The sequence below is a fragment of the Rhinoderma darwinii genome (assembly GCF_050947455.1).
Source record: "Rhinoderma darwinii isolate aRhiDar2 chromosome 5 unlocalized genomic scaffold, aRhiDar2.hap1 SUPER_5_unloc_46, whole genome shotgun sequence".
Classification (NCBI taxonomy): Eukaryota; Metazoa; Chordata; class Amphibia; order Anura; family Rhinodermatidae; genus Rhinoderma; species Rhinoderma darwinii.
The window spans coordinates 890,095-909,561 of NW_027461805.1; the positions used below are offsets into that span (position 1 = coordinate 890,095).

Genomic DNA, 19,467 nt, shown 5'->3' on the forward strand with positions numbered 1-19,467 from the left:
GTCCAGTCCGGTGCTGCCTGCTGAGCAGCACTGACCAACACTGCCTGGGCCCAGGCTTTTATCTATCTCTGAGGCAGGCCCCATTATGATGTCAGAAAGCTGGCTCTGGAATCCTGAGGGCTCCACTATGACACGTGCAAAGTTCCGTCTGAACTTTATATAAGACGGTGAGGCTCAGTCAGTCACTCAGTGTTGCCTGAGAGGGCAACACTGCAACAGCCGGCCGCCAGGCTGTCTTTTTTTTGCACATTTATTTGCCTCCAGGAGGCCACAAGAGGGAGACAAGGGACTGCAAAATGGAAAATAGGCATCCACCAACTTTACAGACAACTTCTCTTTGCTCCTACAACCTCCATCCTTGCACAGTTTGTTATTCTTCCAGGTAACATAGTAACAAATCCAAATTGCTGCTCTCTTTGTAGGCAAGCAAGGGTTTGTTGCAACTGCAATTCTTACTTCTTCTTGGAAATGTAGGGACGACAGTACATTCCATCACATCCATCTAGTGTACACAGGTAGGTCCATTGTGGCGGGCGGGCTGCTTTAATGGCTGTTTGCTGTTCCCCCTACTCCACTCCACTATTTGACTGTGGTGCTGCATCAATCAATCAGTGGCTGGCTCAGGTGCAGCTCTTTAACCTACCTAAAAGGGAGGGCGGAGAGAAGACAAGGAAGGTGAATGAGCTGTTCCAATGTGAAATGCCGGAAACACAGAAACACAGAAGACACACACACACACACACACACACACACACACACACACACACACACACACACACACACACACACACACACACACACACAAGAGGTGGCAATGTATTAATTAATTGCATTTAATAAATGAGCTCATTATCACACATGACTGTACAAATGCATTGTCCAACAGGTGTTGAAATAATGGGATTAAAAGGGGAGATCCCATCAGAAAGACAAAAACAATAGCAAACACAAATAGCACTTTTGGAATCTGATTTTAGTCAACACATAAGGGAAGGGTGCACCGGTCCTGGAAATACTGCAATACCAGGTCAATGCGTGGAGTGGACAGAGCAAGCTCTATTTCCATCTCCCTGTTCTAAAAATCCATTTAATATATGGTCCCCAGATAGGGGACGTATCAGATATTAAACTGATAAGAACAGATACTACACTTGATCTTAGCCAAAAGGCCGAGAAGCGATAACCCGAATGGGCCGGCCGTTGACCGAGCCTGCCTAATACTGCTGTTCACCCCTTGCAGCGATTGATTCAGCCTACTCCTAGGCAATTCCATGGGGCCCTGCAGGCTCACACACATTTACAGCTACTAAGCGGGAGGGAGGTGAATAAAGGCCGGAGAGGAAGCTACACAGGATTTGCTTCTTTTGCTTGCACCACAATGCAGTGCTGAAAGAGGAGGAATCTACATAAAAACGCCTTCCTGGCAACGCCCAAATGCCCTCCTGCCATGCAGATAAACACTGGCAGCGGCAGCAAGTGCATGCCCACAGCCACCCCTTGTTCCTTCACACCTTGTATCAGCTGTAATCCAGTCCAGTCCGGTGCTGCCTGCTGAGCAGCACTGACCAACACTGCCTGGGCCCAGGCTTTTATCTATCTCTGAGGCAGGCCCCATTATGATGTCAGAAAGCTGGCTCTGGAATCCTGAGGGCTCCACTATGACACGTGCAAAGTTCCGTCTGAACTTTATATAAGACGGTGAGGCTCAGTCAGTCACTCAGTGTTGCCTGAGAGGGCAACACTGCAACAGCCGGCCGCCAGGCTGTCTTTTTTTTGCACATTTATTTGCCTCCAGGAGGCCACAAGAGGGAGACAAGGGACTGCAAAATGGAAAATAGGCATCCACCAACTTTACAGACAACTTCTCTTTGCTCCTACAACCTCCATCCTTGCACAGTTTGTTATTCTTCCAGGTAACATAGTAACAAATCCAAATTGCTGCTCTCTTTGTAGGCAAGCAAGGGTTTGTTGCAACTGCAATTCTTACTTCTTCTTGGAAATGTAGGGACGACAGTACATTCCATCACATCCATCTAGTGTACACAGGTAGGTCCATTGTGGCGGGCGGGCTGCTTTAATGGCTGTTTGCTGTTCCCCCTACTCCACTCCACTATTTGACTGTGGTGCTGCATCAATCAATCAGTGGCTGGCTCAGGTGCAGCTCTTTAACCTACCTAAAAGGGAGGGCGGAGAGAAGACAAGGAAGGTGAATGAGCTGTTCCAATGTGAAATGCCGGAAACACAGAAACACAGAAGACACACACACACACACACACACACACACACACACACACACACACACACACACACACACACACACACACACACACACACACACAACAAGAGGTGGCAATGTATTAATTAATTGCATTTAATAAATGAGCTCATTATCACACATGACTGTACAAATGCATTGTCCAACAGGTGTTGAAATAATGGGATTAAAAGGGGAGATCCCATCAGAAAGACAAAAACAATAGCAAACACAAATAGCACTTTTGGAATCTGATTTTAGTCAACACATAAGGGAAGGGTGCACCGGTCCTGGAAATACTGCAATACCAGGTCAATGCGTGGAGTGGACAGAGCAAGCTCTATTTCCATCTCCCTGTTCTAAAAATCCATTTAATATATGGTCCCCAGATAGGGGACGTATCAGATATTAAACTGATAAGAACAGATACTACACTTGATCTTAGCCAAAAGGCCGAGAAGCGATAACCCGAATGGGCCGGCCGTTGACCGAGCCTGCCTAATACTGCTGTTCACCCCTTGCAGCGATTGATTCAGCCTACTCCTAGGCAATTCCATGGGGCCCTGCAGGCTCACACACATTTACAGCTACTAAGCGGGAGGGAGGTGAATAAAGGCCGGAGAGGAAGCTACACAGGATTTGCTTCTTTTGCTTGCACCACAATGCAGTGCTGAAAGAGGAGGAATCTACATAAAAACGCCTTCCTGGCAACGCCCAAATGCCCTCCTGCCATGCAGATAAACACTGGCAGCGGCAGCAAGTGCATGCCCACAGCCACCCCTTGTTCCTTCACACCTTGTATCAGCTGTAATCCAGTCCAGTCCGGTGCTGCCTGCTGAGCAGCACTGACCAACACTGCCTGGGCCCAGGCTTTTATCTATCTCTGAGGCAGGCCCCATTATGATGTCAGAAAGCTGGCTCTGGAATCCTGAGGGCTCCACTATGACACGTGCAAAGTTCCGTCTGAACTTTATATAAGACGGTGAGGCTCAGTCAGTCACTCAGTGTTGCCTGAGAGGGCAACACTGCAACAGCCGGCCGCCAGGCTGTCTTTTTTTTGCACATTTATTTGCCTCCAGGAGGCCACAAGAGGGAGACAAGGGACTGCAAAATGGAAAATAGGCATCCACCAACTTTACAGACAACTTCTCTTTGCTCCTACAACCTCCATCCTTGCACAGTTTGTTATTCTTCCAGGTAACATAGTAACAAATCCAAATTGCTGCTCTCTTTGTAGGCAAGCAAGGGTTTGTTGCAACTGCAATTCTTACTTCTTCTTGGAAATGTAGGGACGACAGTACATTCCATCACATCCATCTAGTGTACACAGGTAGGTCCATTGTGGCGGGCGGGCTGCTTTAATGGCTGTTTGCTGTTCCCCCTACTCCACTCCACTATTTGACTGTGGTGCTGCATCAATCAATCAGTGGCTGGCTCAGGTGCAGCTCTTTAACCTACCTAAAAGGGAGGGCGGAGAGAAGACAAGGAAGGTGAATGAGCTGTTCCAATGTGAAATGCCGGAAACACAGAAACACAGAAGACACACACACACACACACACACACACACACACACACACACACACACACACACACACACACACACACACACACACACACAACAAGAGGTGGCAATGTATTAATTAATTGCATTTAATAAATGAGCTCATTATCACACATGACTGTACAAATGCATTGTCCAACAGGTGTTGAAATAATGGGATTAAAAGGGGAGATCCCATCAGAAAGACAAAAACAATAGCAAACACAAATAGCACTTTTGGAATCTGATTTTAGTCAACACATAAGGGAAGGGTGCACCGGTCCTGGAAATACTGCAATACCAGGTCAATGCGTGGAGTGGACAGAGCAAGCTCTATTTCCATCTCCCTGTTCTAAAAATCCATTTAATATATGGTCCCCAGATAGGGGACGTATCAGATATTAAACTGATAAGAACAGATTTTTTGATTGAAAATTGCTTTATTGACAATCAATCGTCATCATACAAACATTACTGCGACGCAGCGCAAGCCATGAAGCAGCAAATAATAAATAATAACAGTCGTCAAACATAACATGACAGTATAATACACAGTACAGGCTAGCCTATGCTATACATTACACCACATGCTACACTAACATTCTTGCATTCACTAACGCCAAACAACAAAGCATTACAGACAAGTGATGGGATAGGGGAGTGGGTAGGAGGGGATAGGGAAGGGGGAAATCACAGGCCCGAAGCTTTATTGAAAGACAACACACAAGAAGGGAGAGTGGGGGGAAGGGGAGTATCAGTCCTCTTCCTCATCGACGTCCGGGCTGTCCCAGGTGGAATAGTCTCTGAGCAGGCTGTGGATCAGCCTGCGGCAGTCCTGGACGGACACACTCTCTCTCCGCAAAATCAGACGATTCCTGGCGAACCATATAGCGTCCTTAAAACAGTTCATAAGGCGCCAGGCTTCCTGGATTGCTCCATCCGTGGTATTCCCAGGAAATAGTCCATAAAGTACCGAGCGGTACGACAGTCTGTTCCTGGGAACTGAGTCCTTGAGTTCGTGTTCCAAGGCTTTCAACAGACCCTGATAAGAACAGATACTACACTTGATCTTAGCCAAAAGGCCGAGAAGCGATAACCCGAATGGGCCGGCCGTTGACCGAGCCTGCCTAATACTGCTGTTCACCCCTTGCAGCGATTGATTCAGCCTACTCCTAGGCAATTCCATGGGGCCCTGCAGGCTCACACACATTTACAGCTACTAAGCGGGAGGGAGGTGAATAAAGGCCGGAGAGGAAGCTACACAGGATTTGCTTCTTTTGCTTGCACCACAATGCAGTGCTGAAAGAGGAGGAATCTACATAAAAACGCCTTCCTGGCAACGCCCAAATGCCCTCCTGCCATGCAGATAAACACTGGCAGCGGCAGCAAGTGCATGCCCACAGCCACCCCTTGTTCCTTCACACCTTGTATCAGCTGTAATCCAGTCCAGTCCGGTGCTGCCTGCTGAGCAGCACTGACCAACACTGCCTGGGCCCAGGCTTTTATCTATCTCTGAGGCAGGCCCCATTATGATGTCAGAAAGCTGGCTCTGGAATCCTGAGGGCTCCACTATGACACGTGCAAAGTTCCGTCTGAACTTTATATAAGACGGTGAGGCTCAGTCAGTCACTCAGTGTTGCCTGAGAGGGCAACACTGCAACAGCCGGCCGCCAGGCTGTCTTTTTTTTGCACATTTATTTGCCTCCAGGAGGCCACAAGAGGGAGACAAGGGACTGCAAAATGGAAAATAGGCATCCACCAACTTTACAGACAACTTCTCTTTGCTCCTACAACCTCCATCCTTGCACAGTTTGTTATTCTTCCAGGTAACATAGTAACAAATCCAAATTGCTGCTCTCTTTGTAGGCAAGCAAGGGTTTGTTGCAACTGCAATTCTTACTTCTTCTTGGAAATGTAGGGACGACAGTACATTCCATCACATCCATCTAGTGTACACAGGTAGGTCCATTGTGGCGGGCGGGCTGCTTTAATGGCTGTTTGCTGTTCCCCCTACTCCACTCCACTATTTGACTGTGGTGCTGCATCAATCAATCAGTGGCTGGCTCAGGTGCAGCTCTTTAACCTACCTAAAAGGGAGGGCGGAGAGAAGACAAGGAAGGTGAATGAGCTGTTCCAATGTGAAATGCCGGAAACACAGAAACACAGAAGACACACACACACACACACACACACACACACACACACACACACACACACACACACACACACACACACACACACACACACAACAAGAGGTGGCAATGTATTAATTAATTGCATTTAATAAATGAGCTCATTATCACACATGACTGTACAAATGCATTGTCCAACAGGTGTTGAAATAATGGGATTAAAAGGGGAGATCCCATCAGAAAGACAAAAACAATAGCAAACACAAATAGCACTTTTGGAATCTGATTTTAGTCAACACATAAGGGAAGGGTGCACCGGTCCTGGAAATACTGCAATACCAGGTCAATGCGTGGAGTGGACAGAGCAAGCTCTATTTCCATCTCCCTGTTCTAAAAATCCATTTAATATATGGTCCCCAGATAGGGGACGTATCAGATATTAAACTGATAAGAACAGATACTACACTTGATCTTAGCCAAAAGGCCGAGAAGCGATAACCCGAATGGGCCGGCCGTTGACCGAGCCTGCCTAATACTGCTGTTCACCCCTTGCAGCGATTGATTCAGCCTACTCCTAGGCAATTCCATGGGGCCCTGCAGGCTCACACACATTTACAGCTACTAAGCGGGAGGGAGGTGAATAAAGGCCGGAGAGGAAGCTACACAGGATTTGCTTCTTTTGCTTGCACCACAATGCAGTGCTGAAAGAGGAGGAATCTACATAAAAACGCCTTCCTGGCAACGCCCAAATGCCCTCCTGCCATGCAGATAAACACTGGCAGCGGCAGCAAGTGCATGCCCACAGCCACCCCTTGTTCCTTCACACCTTGTATCAGCTGTAATCCAGTCCAGTCCGGTGCTGCCTGCTGAGCAGCACTGACCAACACTGCCTGGGCCCAGGCTTTTATCTATCTCTGAGGCAGGCCCCATTATGATGTCAGAAAGCTGGCTCTGGAATCCTGAGGGCTCCACTATGACACGTGCAAAGTTCCGTCTGAACTTTATATAAGACGGTGAGGCTCAGTCAGTCACTCAGTGTTGCCTGAGAGGGCAACACTGCAACAGCCGGCCGCCAGGCTGTCTTTTTTTTGCACATTTATTTGCCTCCAGGAGGCCACAAGAGGGAGACAAGGGACTGCAAAATGGAAAATAGGCATCCACCAACTTTACAGACAACTTCTCTTTGCTCCTACAACCTCCATCCTTGCACAGTTTGTTATTCTTCCAGGTAACATAGTAACAAATCCAAATTGCTGCTCTCTTTGTAGGCAAGCAAGGGTTTGTTGCAACTGCAATTCTTACTTCTTCTTGGAAATGTAGGGACGACAGTACATTCCATCACATCCATCTAGTGTACACAGGTAGGTCCATTGTGGCGGGCGGGCTGCTTTAATGGCTGTTTGCTGTTCCCCCTACTCCACTCCACTATTTGACTGTGGTGCTGCATCAATCAATCAGTGGCTGGCTCAGGTGCAGCTCTTTAACCTACCTAAAAGGGAGGGCGGAGAGAAGACAAGGAAGGTGAATGAGCTGTTCCAATGTGAAATGCCGGAAACACAGAAACACAGAAGACACACACACACACACACACACACACACACACACACACACACACACACACACACACACACACACACACAACAAGAGGTGGCAATGTATTAATTAATTGCATTTAATAAATGAGCTCATTATCACACATGACTGTACAAATGCATTGTCCAACAGGTGTTGAAATAATGGGATTAAAAGGGGAGATCCCATCAGAAAGACAAAAACAATAGCAAACACAAATAGCACTTTTGGAATCTGATTTTAGTCAACACATAAGGGAAGGGTGCACCGGTCCTGGAAATACTGCAATACCAGGTCAATGCGTGGAGTGGACAGAGCAAGCTCTATTTCCATCTCCCTGTTCTAAAAATCCATTTAATATATGGTCCCCAGATAGGGGACGTATCAGATATTAAACTGATAAGAACAGATTTTTTTTTTTTTTTTTTTTTTTTTTTTTTTAATCGTCATCATACAAACATTACTGCGACGCAGCGCAAGCCATGAAGCAGCAAATAATAAATAATAACAGTCGTCAAACATAACATGACAGTATAATACACAGTACAGGCTAGCCTATGCTATACATTACACCACATGCTACACTAACATTCTTGCATTCACTAACGCCAAACAACAAAGCATTACAGACAAGTGATGGGATAGGGGAGTGGGTAGGAGGGGATAGGGAAGGGGGAAATCACAGGCCCGAAGCTTTATTGAAAGACAACACACAAGAAGGGAGAGTGGGGGGAAGGGGAGTATCAGTCCTCTTCCTCGTCGACGTCCGGGCTGTCCCAGGTGGAATAGTCTCTGAGCAGGCTGTGGATCAGCCTGCGGCAGTCCTGGACGGACACACTCTCTCTCCGCAAAATCAGACGGTTCCTGGCAAACCATATAGCGTCCTTAAAGCAGTTCATAAGGCGCCAGGCTTCCTGGATTGCTCCATCCGTGGTATTCCCAGGAAATAGTCCATAAAGTACCGAGCGGTACGACAGTCTGTTCCTGGGTACTGAGTCCTTGAGTTCATGTTCCAAGGCTTTCAACAGACCCTGTGCAAAGGGGCACTGCCAGAAAATGTGCAAAGATGTTTCCTCCGTGAAGGGGCACCTGGGGCAGTACCGGGTCTTGCACAGGTTGCGGGCATGCATGAATGACCTAAGAGGCAGTCCTCCCTGGATGGCCATCCATGAAATGTCCTTGTGCCCGTTGGTCAACCTGCCAGATGACACGTTAGTCCAAACAGTCTCCAACGTGTCGGCATGAAGCCCTGGAACAGACTCCAGTGAGTCCTTTGCTCTGATGTGCTTGTGGATCGTCTTAGGTTTCCACAAGTCGGGCTTAAGACCCTCCAGTTGATGCTCCCTCACAAACCGGACGACATCTCCGTAGAACCAGGGAGCGTGCCAGTTGTAAGGGAAGGAGCTGTCCCACTTGTCCCAGCCAAAACCTCGCCAGAGGGGAAGGAGGAAGTAGCGGGACATGGCCTTGCCCGCAGAGCCGTTTGCTGTCCTCAGAGTCCTACGAACACAGTCACATACAAAAGCGATCCGCAGCAGAGTGGGAATGTCGGGTATACCCTTCCCACCTTTGCGGGGCTCCTTGTACATAACAGTCCGCTTTACTCTGTCCATTTTCGAGCCCCAGATGAAGCGAAACACAGTCCTGGTAATGGCCCTCGAGACCGTTGCAAGAGGGGGCCATGCCTGTGCAGTGTATTGTAGCACAGGCAAGACTTCGTTACGCAGGACCATTGCTTTGCCCTCAATAGTGAGTTGTCTGAGGCTCCACAGTCCGATCCTTTGGTTGACTTTGGCCAAGCGTTCTTCCCACGACTTTAGGGCTGCACCTTCCTTACCGAACCAGACTCCCAGAATTTTGATGAAGTCCGGCTTGATAGTAAACGGGAAGGAGGCAGGAGAAGGCAGGTACCACTTTCCGAAGAGCATGGCTTCCGACTTCCCGCAGTTGACTTTTGCCCCTGAAGCGCGTCCGAACTCCTCACAGGTCTGGACGAGTGCAGTCACCGAACTCTGGTCAGCGCAGAAGACGGTCACGTCGTCCATGTACAGCGAGCATTTGACCTCGAAGTGTCCTGGACCTGGTGCGGTGATCCCTCTGATCTCTCCATTCTGCCGGATAGCCTCTGCGAAGAGCTCTATAACACAAACAAAAAGGAGAGGTGAAAGAGGACAGCCTTGTCTAACCCCCGACGATACAGGAAAGGGGTCAGTCTTCCAGCCGTTCACCAGCACCGAGCTGTAAATGTCGCAATACATCAGGTTAACATACAAACAGAACAACCTGCCAAGCCGCAGCCTACGCAGAGCCTTACCCATGAATTCGTGAGAGACCCGGTCAAAAGCCTTCTCCTGATCCAGACTGACCAGGGCCGCGTGTGTACGGCGGCTTTGCATGTAATGCACCGTGTCCCTCACCAGGGCAAGACTGTCGGCCACCCTACGGCCAGGAATGCCGCAGGTTTGGTCCGATCCGATGATCTGTCCGATGACAACCTTCAGTCTGTTGGTCAATACTTTGGCGAGGATCTTGTAGTCCACGTTCAGGAGAGAGATGGGACGCCAGTTTTTCAGGTCACATCTCTCCCCCTTCCGCTTATACAAGATCGTGATCATGCCTTCTCTCAAGGACGGTGGCATTCTACCCTCCACCACCATCTCCTCATAGAGCTCCAGCAGGTCCGGACAGATCAAGTCCCCCAGCGCTACATAGAGCTCTGCTGGGAGACCATCACTGCCCGGGGTCCTGCCGGGTCTGAAGGATTTAGCGGCAGAGAGCAGTTCCTCCACCGTCAGGGGTACGTCCATAGCCTCCGTACCTGCAGGATCAAGATGATTAGTGATACCTGACAGGAATTTATCGGCGGCTTCGGGGTCAGTGGTTTTCCGGGAGTAGAGGCTTCGGTAGTAGTCTGTGACGACTCCCATCACCTCCTTCTTCCCAGAATGCATGTTTCCGGTCTCATCTCGGAGTTCCTTCAGGGGCGTGTGGCCGGCATGGAGTTTCCTGAAAAAGAACGAGTTACATTTCTCACCCTTCTCCAGGTTCTCCACCTTGGAACGAAAGACAATTCGCTTGGATTCCTCCTCAAAGTGCCTTTTCAGGCCCTTTTTGGCTTCCTCCAGCTCCTTCCTGACGTCCCAGCCGCATTGAAGGAGGTCTTGCAGGGATCGCAGCTGACGCTGCATCTCTCTGAAGTCTCTCTTCCTCTCACACGCCTGTTGACGACTTTTTGCCTGAAAGAAACAACGAAATTCAACTTTAACATATTCCCACCAGTCACAGGTTTTGTCAAAGAAAACTTTATCATTCCTCCAAACAATATAGGCGTCTCTAAGTTCCGCCAGTACCTCTTCTCTTTCCAGCAGGGCACAATTCAGCTTCCAGGAGCCAGGGCCGGGAGGAAAACCGTGGCCGATGGCACCCTGGAAGAGAATGGCCCTGTGGTCAGAGAAGAAGCAGGGGACCATGGAGTGCCCATGCTGCTTGACTGCCCGGGAGGTGAACACAAAGTCAATCCGAGAACGAAGTGAGCCATCGGGTCGGCTCCATGAATAGTTCACAGAGCCGATCCCCATGGAGCCCACAACGTCCTGCAAGGATGCTTCGGTTACCATCTCGATAAGCAGTTTGGAACTGACATCCAGCTTGATTGAAGTGCCGGAACTTCGTCCATCCTCTTCGATGGGGCAGTTGAAGTCCCCGGCCATCACCACTGCCCTAGTGGTGGCGAGCTGGGTCCGCAGGGTCTGGAATAGTTCCAGGCGCTCAGCCTTCATAGGGGGAGCGTATACGTTGATGAGCCTAATCGGCTCTCCTGCCCAGGAACCGTCTACGACCAACAAGCGGCCGCAGGCGAGCTCCTGGACAGAGTCAACAGTAAATACGCTTCCCCTAATCAGGATGGCAACCCCTGCAGACTTACAGTCGCCCCCACCAGACCAGTAGGACGGGCCATGGGTCCACTGCCTGGCCAGATGATGGTATGACCTGGAAGAGGGGAGAGTACATTCCTGCAGCATAAATACATCACTCGACTGCTTGGAAAGAAAAGTTAGCACCATCTGACATCTAGTCCTATCTCTAACACTCCTCACATTGAGGCTAAAGATGTTAAGTTTAGCAGCCATGGGGGAGAATAAAGAAGGTTAGTGCAAACGATACACCTTAGTTACCAGTCCGGTCGGGCGGATCCTCCTCGCCTGGCGGGTCCGAAAGATCCAGCAGGCCCTCTGACAGAAATTGTTCCAGGATTGTAGCCACCTGGATGTCTGTTGTGAAGTCGATGACCTCAGGTTCAGACACGAGTTCCTCCACCATCTGCTCCATTTCCTCCTGCTGCGCAAGGGAATCTTCGCAGATTTCCACGACTTGTCGCTTTGAGGACTCAGCAGCTGGGCTGTCCCTCACCTTTCTCTTCCTCTGGATGGCACCTGAGGAGACAAGAGGGGGAAAATCCTCCAGGGAGAGGACTCCAGCAGCTGGAGGGGAAGATGTTAGTGCTGCTGGAGCTGGGGAGAAGGGAGGCTGGGTTGGGAGAGGTGCAGGTGACAGGACCACTGAGATGGGTGGGTAGGAGAAGGTGAGAGCCTCAGTGGGGGTGACAGGGGTTGGGGACGGGGGGGTGGGGAGGGCCGGGCGAGGGAGGGTGGGAAGGGTAGGGCGAGGGAGGGCCGGGAGAGGGGGGGGAGGGACTGTCGTCTTCTTACCATCCTTCTTTTTCCCGGTCTTCTGTGCCGCTGGAGCTCTGGCTGGGGCGGGGTTCCCTCTGGCTGGAGCTTTCGCTGCTACAGTTGCCCAGGATCGATCCCTCTTCGGGCAGTCCTTGTAAGAGTGGGCTGCTTGTCCGCAGAGGTTGCACATTGTCCGTTTCGGGCAGTCTTTGGTCTCGTGTCCTGTTACCCGGCAGTTCTTGCAGGCGTCCTCCTTGCAGTCCTTCACCGAATGACCCTTCTTGCTGCATCTCCTGCAGATCTGCGGCATGTCCGGGTAATAGATGAGGCCGTAGGAGTTGCCCAGCGAGAATGACTGGGGCAGGTGCTGGAGGCCGTCTTCCGCGCTCGAATCCTTGTTCAGTCGGACGATTACCGACCACTTGCCAGTCCAGAAGCCGAGTCCGTTCAGGATGTGGGTGGGTTCCCTCACCACTGTGCAGAACCGCTTCAGGAGCGTGGTGATGTCTTTGCCGGGGGTGTGTGGGTTCCGCATTGAGACCGTCACCCGCCTTTCCTCTCTTTGGACAGGGCAGTTGCCCACAAAGCGAGAGAAAGGGGATTCAGGCCTCGCCGCTTTCACCATCTCCCAGTACCTTCTGCAGATGTTGATCGAAGCGAAGGTCACGAAGAACATCCCGGTCATGAAGGCCTGGATGCTGATGGTCTCCGGCTTAGCGAAGCCCTGGTCCAGGAGCATCTTCTGGCAGAACACTTCTTCCGTCATGTCCGGCACTCTCCCGTCCACCTCCTTGAGCTTCAGGGCCACCGTCTGCTTCATCCAGGGCTCCAGGGTTGGAGCAGCCTGGTTCGGCTTCCTGGTGGCCTGTTGGCTTGAGGAGGCTTCAGGAGGAGATGTCCTGGCCTGGGCCGGCTCACCTGGTCCATCAGCCTTCTCCTTCTGGGTGGCAGGGTTGCTGGTTGAGGCCATGGCTTCTTCCAGCTGTTCCTGTCGCTTGGGGAGGATCTTCGATAGCTCTTTCCCGAAGGGGGCGGAGCTATGCAAATCTTCTCCTTGCTGGCCGAGGTTCTTACACGAAATTTCTTCCGCAGCGGTTCCTCGTCGAGCTTCTTCTTCTGCGGCCGAGCTTCTTCGAAGATCCCCTTCAGCAGCGGCTCTTCTCCGAAGTTCTCCTTCTTCTTCCCGGCAGCGATCTCCCGGAGCTTCTTCCTCGATGGCGGCTTCTCCCTTCTGGATCGTCGTCTTCGCTGGTTCTTCTCCGCAGTTCGTCGCCGGCTTCGTCTGGAACGCTCTTGGATCGCTAAGCTAGTGTTTATAGCCCCCAGTGGTTCTCCGAGCTATCTATCCTTACAAGGACTGATAAGAACAGATACTACACTTGATCTTAGCCAAAAGGCCGAGAAGCGATAACCCGAATGGGCCGGCCGTTGACCGAGCCTGCCTAATACTGCTGTTCACCCCTTGCAGCGATTGATTCAGCCTACTCCTAGGCAATTCCATGGGGCCCTGCAGGCTCACACACATTTACAGCTACTAAGCGGGAGGGAGGTGAATAAAGGCCGGAGAGGAAGCTACACAGGATTTGCTTCTTTTGCTTGCACCACAATGCAGTGCTGAAAGAGGAGGAATCTACATAAAAACGCCTTCCTGGCAACGCCCAAATGCCCTCCTGCCATGCAGATAAACACTGGCAGCGGCAGCAAGTGCATGCCCACAGCCACCCCTTGTTCCTTCACACCTTGTATCAGCTGTAATCCAGTCCAGTCCGGTGCTGCCTGCTGAGCAGCACTGACCAACACTGCCTGGGCCCAGGCTTTTATCTATCTCTGAGGCAGGCCCCATTATGATGTCAGAAAGCTGGCTCTGGAATCCTGAGGGCTCCACTATGACACGTGCAAAGTTCCGTCTGAACTTTATATAAGACGGTGAGGCTCAGTCAGTCACTCAGTGTTGCCTGAGAGGGCAACACTGCAACAGCCGGCCGCCAGGCTGTCTTTTTTTTGCACATTTATTTGCCTCCAGGAGGCCACAAGAGGGAGACAAGGGACTGCAAAATGGAAAATAGGCATCCACCAACTTTACAGACAACTTCTCTTTGCTCCTACAACCTCCATCCTTGCACAGTTTGTTATTCTTCCAGGTAACATAGTAACAAATCCAAATTGCTGCTCTCTTTGTAGGCAAGCAAGGGTTTGTTGCAACTGCAATTCTTACTTCTTCTTGGAAATGTAGGGACGACAGTACATTCCATCACATCCATCTAGTGTACACAGGTAGGTCCATTGTGGCGGGCGGGCTGCTTTAATGGCTGTTTGCTGTTCCCCCTACTCCACTCCACTATTTGACTGTGGTGCTGCATCAATCAATCAGTGGCTGGCTCAGGTGCAGCTCTTTAACCTACCTAAAAGGGAGGGCGGAGAGAAGACAAGGAAGGTGAATGAGCTGTTCCAATGTGAAATGCCGGAAACACAGAAACACAGAAGACACACACACACACACACACACACACACACACACACACACACACACACACACACACACACACACACACACACACAACAAGAGGTGGCAATGTATTAATTAATTGCATTTAATAAATGAGCTCATTATCACACATGACTGTACAAATGCATTGTCCAACAGGTGTTGAAATAATGGGATTAAAAGGGGAGATCCCATCAGAAAGACAAAAACAATAGCAAACACAAATAGCACTTTTGGAATCTGATTTTAGTCAACACATAAGGGAAGGGTGCACCGGTCCTGGAAATACTGCAATACCAGGTCAATGCGTGGAGTGGACAGAGCAAGCTCTATTTCCATCTCCCTGTTCTAAAAATCCATTTAATATATGGTCCCCAGATAGGGGACGTATCAGATATTAAACTGATAAGAACAGATACTACACTTGATCTTAGCCAAAAGGCCGAGAAGCGATAACCCGAATGGGCCGGCCGTTGACCGAGCCTGCCTAATACTGCTGTTCACCCCTTGCAGCGATTGATTCAGCCTACTCCTAGGCAATTCCATGGGGCCCTGCAGGCTCACACACATTTACAGCTACTAAGCGGGAGGGAGGTGAATAAAGGCCGGAGAGGAAGCTACACAGGATTTGCTTCTTTTGCTTGCACCACAATGCAGTGCTGAAAGAGGAGGAATCTACATAAAAACGCCTTCCTGGCAACGCCCAAATGCCCTCCTGCCATGCAGATAAACACTGGCAGCGGCAGCAAGTGCATGCCCACAGCCACCCCTTGTTCCTTCACACCTTGTATCAGCTGTAATCCAGTCCAGTCCGGTGCTGCCTGCTGAGCAGCACTGACCAACACTGCCTGGGCCCAGGCTTTTATCTATCTCTGAGGCAGGCCCCATTATGATGTCAGAAAGCTGGCTCTGGAATCCTGAGGGCTCCACTATGACACGTGCAAAGTTCCGTCTGAACTTTATATAAGACGGTGAGGCTCAGTCAGTCACTCAGTGTTGCCTGAGAGGGCAACACTGCAACAGCCGGCCGCCAGGCTGTCTTTTTTTTGCACATTTATTTGCCTCCAGGAGGCCACAAGAGGGAGACAAGGGACTGCAAAATGGAAAATAGGCATCCACCAACTTTACAGACAACTTCTCTTTGCTCCTACAACCTCCATCCTTGCACAGTTTGTTATTCTTCCAGGTAACATAGTAACAAATCCAAATTGCTGCTCTCTTTGTAGGCAAGCAAGGGTTTGTTGCAACTGCAATTCTTACTTCTTCTTGGAAATGTAGGGACGACAGTACATTCCATCACATCCATCTAGTGTACACAGGTAGGTCCATTGTGGCGGGCGGGCTGCTTTAATGGCTGTTTGCTGTTCCCCCTACTCCACTCCACTATTTGACTGTGGTGCTGCATCAATCAATCAGTGGCTGGCTCAGGTGCAGCTCTTTAACCTACCTAAAAGGGAGGGCGGAGAGAAGACAAGGAAGGTGAATGAGCTGTTCCAATGTGAAATGCCGGAAACACAGAAACACAGAAGACACACACACACACACACACACACACACACACCCACACACACACACACACACACACACACACACACACACACACACACACACACACAACAAGAGGTGGCAATGTATTAATTAATTGCATTTAATAAATGAGCTCATTATCACACATGACTGTACAAATGCATTGTCCAACAGGTGTTGAAATAATGGGATTAAAAGGGGAGATCCCATCAGAAAGACAAAAACAATAGCAAACACAAATAGCACTTTTGGAATCTGATTTTAGTCAACACATAAGGGAAGGGTGCACCGGTCCTGGAAATACTGCAATACCAGGTCAATGCGTGGAGTGGACAGAGCAAGCTCTATTTCCATCTCCCTGTTCTAAAAATCCATTTAATATATGGTCCCCAGATAGGGGACGTATCAGATATTAAACTGATAAGAACAGATACTACACTTGATCTTAGCCAAAAGGCCGAGAAGCGATAACCCGAATGGGCCGGCCGTTGACCGAGCCTGCCTAATACTGCTGTTCACCCCTTGCAGCGATTGATTCAGCCTACTCCTAGGCAATTCCATGGGGCCCTGCAGGCTCACACACATTTACAGCTACTAAGCGGGAGGGAGGTGAATAAAGGCCGGAGAGGAAGCTACACAGGATTTGCTTCTTTTGCTTGCACCACAATGCAGTGCTGAAAGAGGAGGAATCTACATAAAAACGCCTTCCTGGCAACGCCCAAATGCCCTCCTGCCATGCAGATAAACACTGGCAGCGGCAGCAAGTGCATGCCCACAGCCACCCCTTGTTCCTTCACACCTTGTATCAGCTGTAATCCAGTCCAGTCCGGTGCTGCCTGCTGAGCAGCACTGACCAACACTGCCTGGGCCCAGGCTTTTATCTATCTCTGAGGCAGGCCCCATTATGATGTCAGAAAGCTGGCTCTGGAATCCTGAGGGCTCCACTATGACACGTGCAAAGTTCCGTCTGAACTTTATATAAGACGGTGAGGCTCAGTCAGTCACTCAGTGTTGCCTGAGAGGGCAACACTGCAACAGCCGGCCGCCAGGCTGTCTTTTTTTTGCACATTTATTTGCCTCCAGGAGGCCACAAGAGGGAGACAAGGGACTGCAAAATGGAAAATAGGCATCCACCAACTTTACAGACAACTTCTCTTTGCTCCTACAACCTCCATCCTTGCACAGTTTGTTATTCTTCCAGGTAACATAGTAACAAATCCAAATTGCTGCTCTCTTTGTAGGCAAGCAAGGGTTTGTTGCAACTGCAATTCTTACTTCTTCTTGGAAATGTAGGGACGACAGTACATTCCATCACATCCATCTAGTGTACACAGGTAGGTCCATTGTGGCGGGCGGGCTGCTTTAATGGCTGTTTGCTGTTCCCCCTACTCCACTCCACTATTTGACTGTGGTGCTGCATCAATCAATCAGTGGCTGGCTCAGGTGCAGCTCTTTAACCTACCTAAAAGGGAGGGCGGAGAGAAGACAAGGAAGGTGAATGAGCTGTTCCAATGTGAAATGCCGGAAACACAGAAACACAGAAGACACACACACACACACACACACACACACACACACACACACACACACACAACAAGAGGTGGCAATGTATTAATTAATTGCATTTAATAAATGAGCTCATTATCACACATGACTGTACAAATGCATTGTCCAACAGGTGTTGAAATAATGGGATTAAAAGGGGAGATCCCATCAGAAAGACAAAAACAATAGCAAACACAAATAGCACTTTTGGAATCTGATTTTAGTCAACACATAAGGGAAGGGTGCACCGGTCCTGGAAATACTGCAATACCAGGTCAATGCGTGGAGTGGACAGAGCAAGCTCTATTTCCATCTCCCTGTTCTAAAAATCCATTTAATATATGGTCCCCAGATAGGGGACGTATCAGATATTAAACTGATAAGAACAGATTTTTTTTTTTTTTTTAAAAGCCCGAGTCGTGCTTTCTATCACCCAAGTGCATAAAAAGTGCAGAGGTGCCACACAAAAAGTGCACAAGGATGCGGTCTATCGCAGCCCTTCTCTTAAAAGAGAGAGGCCCCGCATAACCATTCCCTGACCCTCCAAACCATAGGCCTAGAGGATCAAGGATCGATGGTCCCCCCTCGCCGAAGCTTAGGGAGACCCAAACACACTCCTAGGCTTCTACCTGGGCTGCCACCCCAGTGTCCACCTAGGAGCCTGCATCCTAGTTGCACCTCCCCTCCGAAGAAGGGAGGCCGGGTTGCAGGGGAAAAAGGAACCAGAAGGCCACACATTTTCCCCCTAGACCTCAGGAGGGTCCCAAAAGGGCACCGCATCCCAAAATCCTTGTGACAAACGTGACAAACACACAGTGAAAAACAAAATTAAATAAGTGGATGTGCGCTGTGATACAGCCTGGACATCCGCCAGGTATAAAAAAATTCCTCATCTCCCAGCCAGAAGGCCGGGAGAATAAAGGTGTGTGCTCATATAGCGTGAAAGAGAGTGCGTGCAAGTGTGCCTTCACTCAGTGGGATCCCACCCCCAGTGAGTTAGGGCACCCCAGGGTCACCAGCCCTGGGGCACATAGCAACTCGGGCTTCCAAACTACCCGGCCTAATGACCTCGATCCGGCGGTCGCCTGGTCACCTACAAATGGTACCTTTAAACCAAATGCGTACACCAGAGCGATGACCGTTGTGGTTCCCTGCCCTCACCTCGGCGTTCTGTCATCCCCCTACGATGGCCCACGTACCACCGGCAGGGATGATTACTAACCTCAGCTTGAGCAGGTACTACACTTGATCTTAGCCAAAAGGCCGAGAAGCGATAACCCGAATGGGCCGGCCGTTGACCGAGCCTGCCTAATACTGCTGTTCACCCCTTGCAGCGATTGATTCAGCCTACTCCTAGGCAATTCCATGGGGCCCTGCAGGCTCACACACATTTACAGCTACTAAGCGGGAGGGAGGTGAATAAAGGCCGGAGAGGAAGCTACACAGGATTTGCTTCTTTTGCTTGCACCACAATGCAGTGCTGAAAGAGGAGGAATCTACATAAAAACGCCTTCCTGGCAACGCCCAAATGCCCTCCTGCCATGCAGATAAACACTGGCAGCGGCAGCAAGTGCATGCCCACAGCCACCCCTTGTTCCTTCACACCTTGTATCAGCTGTAATCCAGTCCAGTCCGGTGCTGCCTGCTGAGCAGCACTGACCAACACTGCCTGGGCCCAGGCTTTTATCTATCTCTGAGGCAGGCCCCATTATGATGTCAGAAAGCTGGCTCTGGAATC

The 19,467-nt window shown here is 50.0% G+C and overlaps 6 non-coding genes and 5 pseudogenes across 6 annotated transcripts; all 11 read right to left on the bottom strand.

Moving 5' to 3' along the window:
* Positions 1 to 990: 990 nt before the first annotated feature.
* Positions 991 to 1,181, bottom strand: LOC142695000 (U2 spliceosomal RNA). The gene has a single exon (XR_012863158.1). It is a non-coding gene; the product is annotated as a U2 spliceosomal RNA (small nuclear RNA).
* Positions 1,182 to 2,528: 1,347 nt separating this feature from the next.
* On the bottom strand, positions 2,529 to 2,719 carry LOC142695001 (U2 spliceosomal RNA). Its single transcript, XR_012863159.1, has one exon. It is a non-coding gene; the product is annotated as a U2 spliceosomal RNA (small nuclear RNA).
* A 1,343-nt stretch (positions 2,720 to 4,062) lies between these two features.
* LOC142694447 (U2 spliceosomal RNA) lies at positions 4,063 to 4,250 on the bottom strand. Its single transcript, XR_012862680.1, has one exon. It is a non-coding gene; the product is annotated as a U2 spliceosomal RNA (small nuclear RNA).
* Positions 4,251 to 4,759: 509 nt separating this feature from the next.
* Positions 4,760 to 4,889, bottom strand: LOC142694471 (U2 spliceosomal RNA; annotated as a pseudogene).
* Positions 4,890 to 6,232: 1,343 nt separating this feature from the next.
* Positions 6,233 to 6,423, bottom strand: LOC142695002 (U2 spliceosomal RNA). Its single transcript, XR_012863160.1, has one exon. It is a non-coding gene; the product is annotated as a U2 spliceosomal RNA (small nuclear RNA).
* Positions 6,424 to 7,756: 1,333 nt separating this feature from the next.
* On the bottom strand, positions 7,757 to 7,960 carry LOC142694463 (U2 spliceosomal RNA; annotated as a pseudogene).
* Positions 7,961 to 13,479: 5,519 nt separating this feature from the next.
* On the bottom strand, positions 13,480 to 13,581 carry LOC142694468 (U2 spliceosomal RNA; annotated as a pseudogene).
* Positions 13,582 to 14,920: 1,339 nt separating this feature from the next.
* Positions 14,921 to 15,111, bottom strand: LOC142695003 (U2 spliceosomal RNA). Its single transcript, XR_012863161.1, has one exon. It is a non-coding gene; the product is annotated as a U2 spliceosomal RNA (small nuclear RNA).
* A 1,351-nt stretch (positions 15,112 to 16,462) lies between these two features.
* On the bottom strand, positions 16,463 to 16,653 carry LOC142695005 (U2 spliceosomal RNA). Its single transcript, XR_012863162.1, has one exon. It is a non-coding gene; the product is annotated as a U2 spliceosomal RNA (small nuclear RNA).
* A 1,313-nt stretch (positions 16,654 to 17,966) lies between these two features.
* LOC142694457 (U2 spliceosomal RNA) lies at positions 17,967 to 18,144 on the bottom strand (annotated as a pseudogene).
* A 790-nt stretch (positions 18,145 to 18,934) lies between these two features.
* Positions 18,935 to 19,004, bottom strand: LOC142694478 (U2 spliceosomal RNA; annotated as a pseudogene).
* Positions 19,005 to 19,467: the final 463 nt, after the last annotated feature.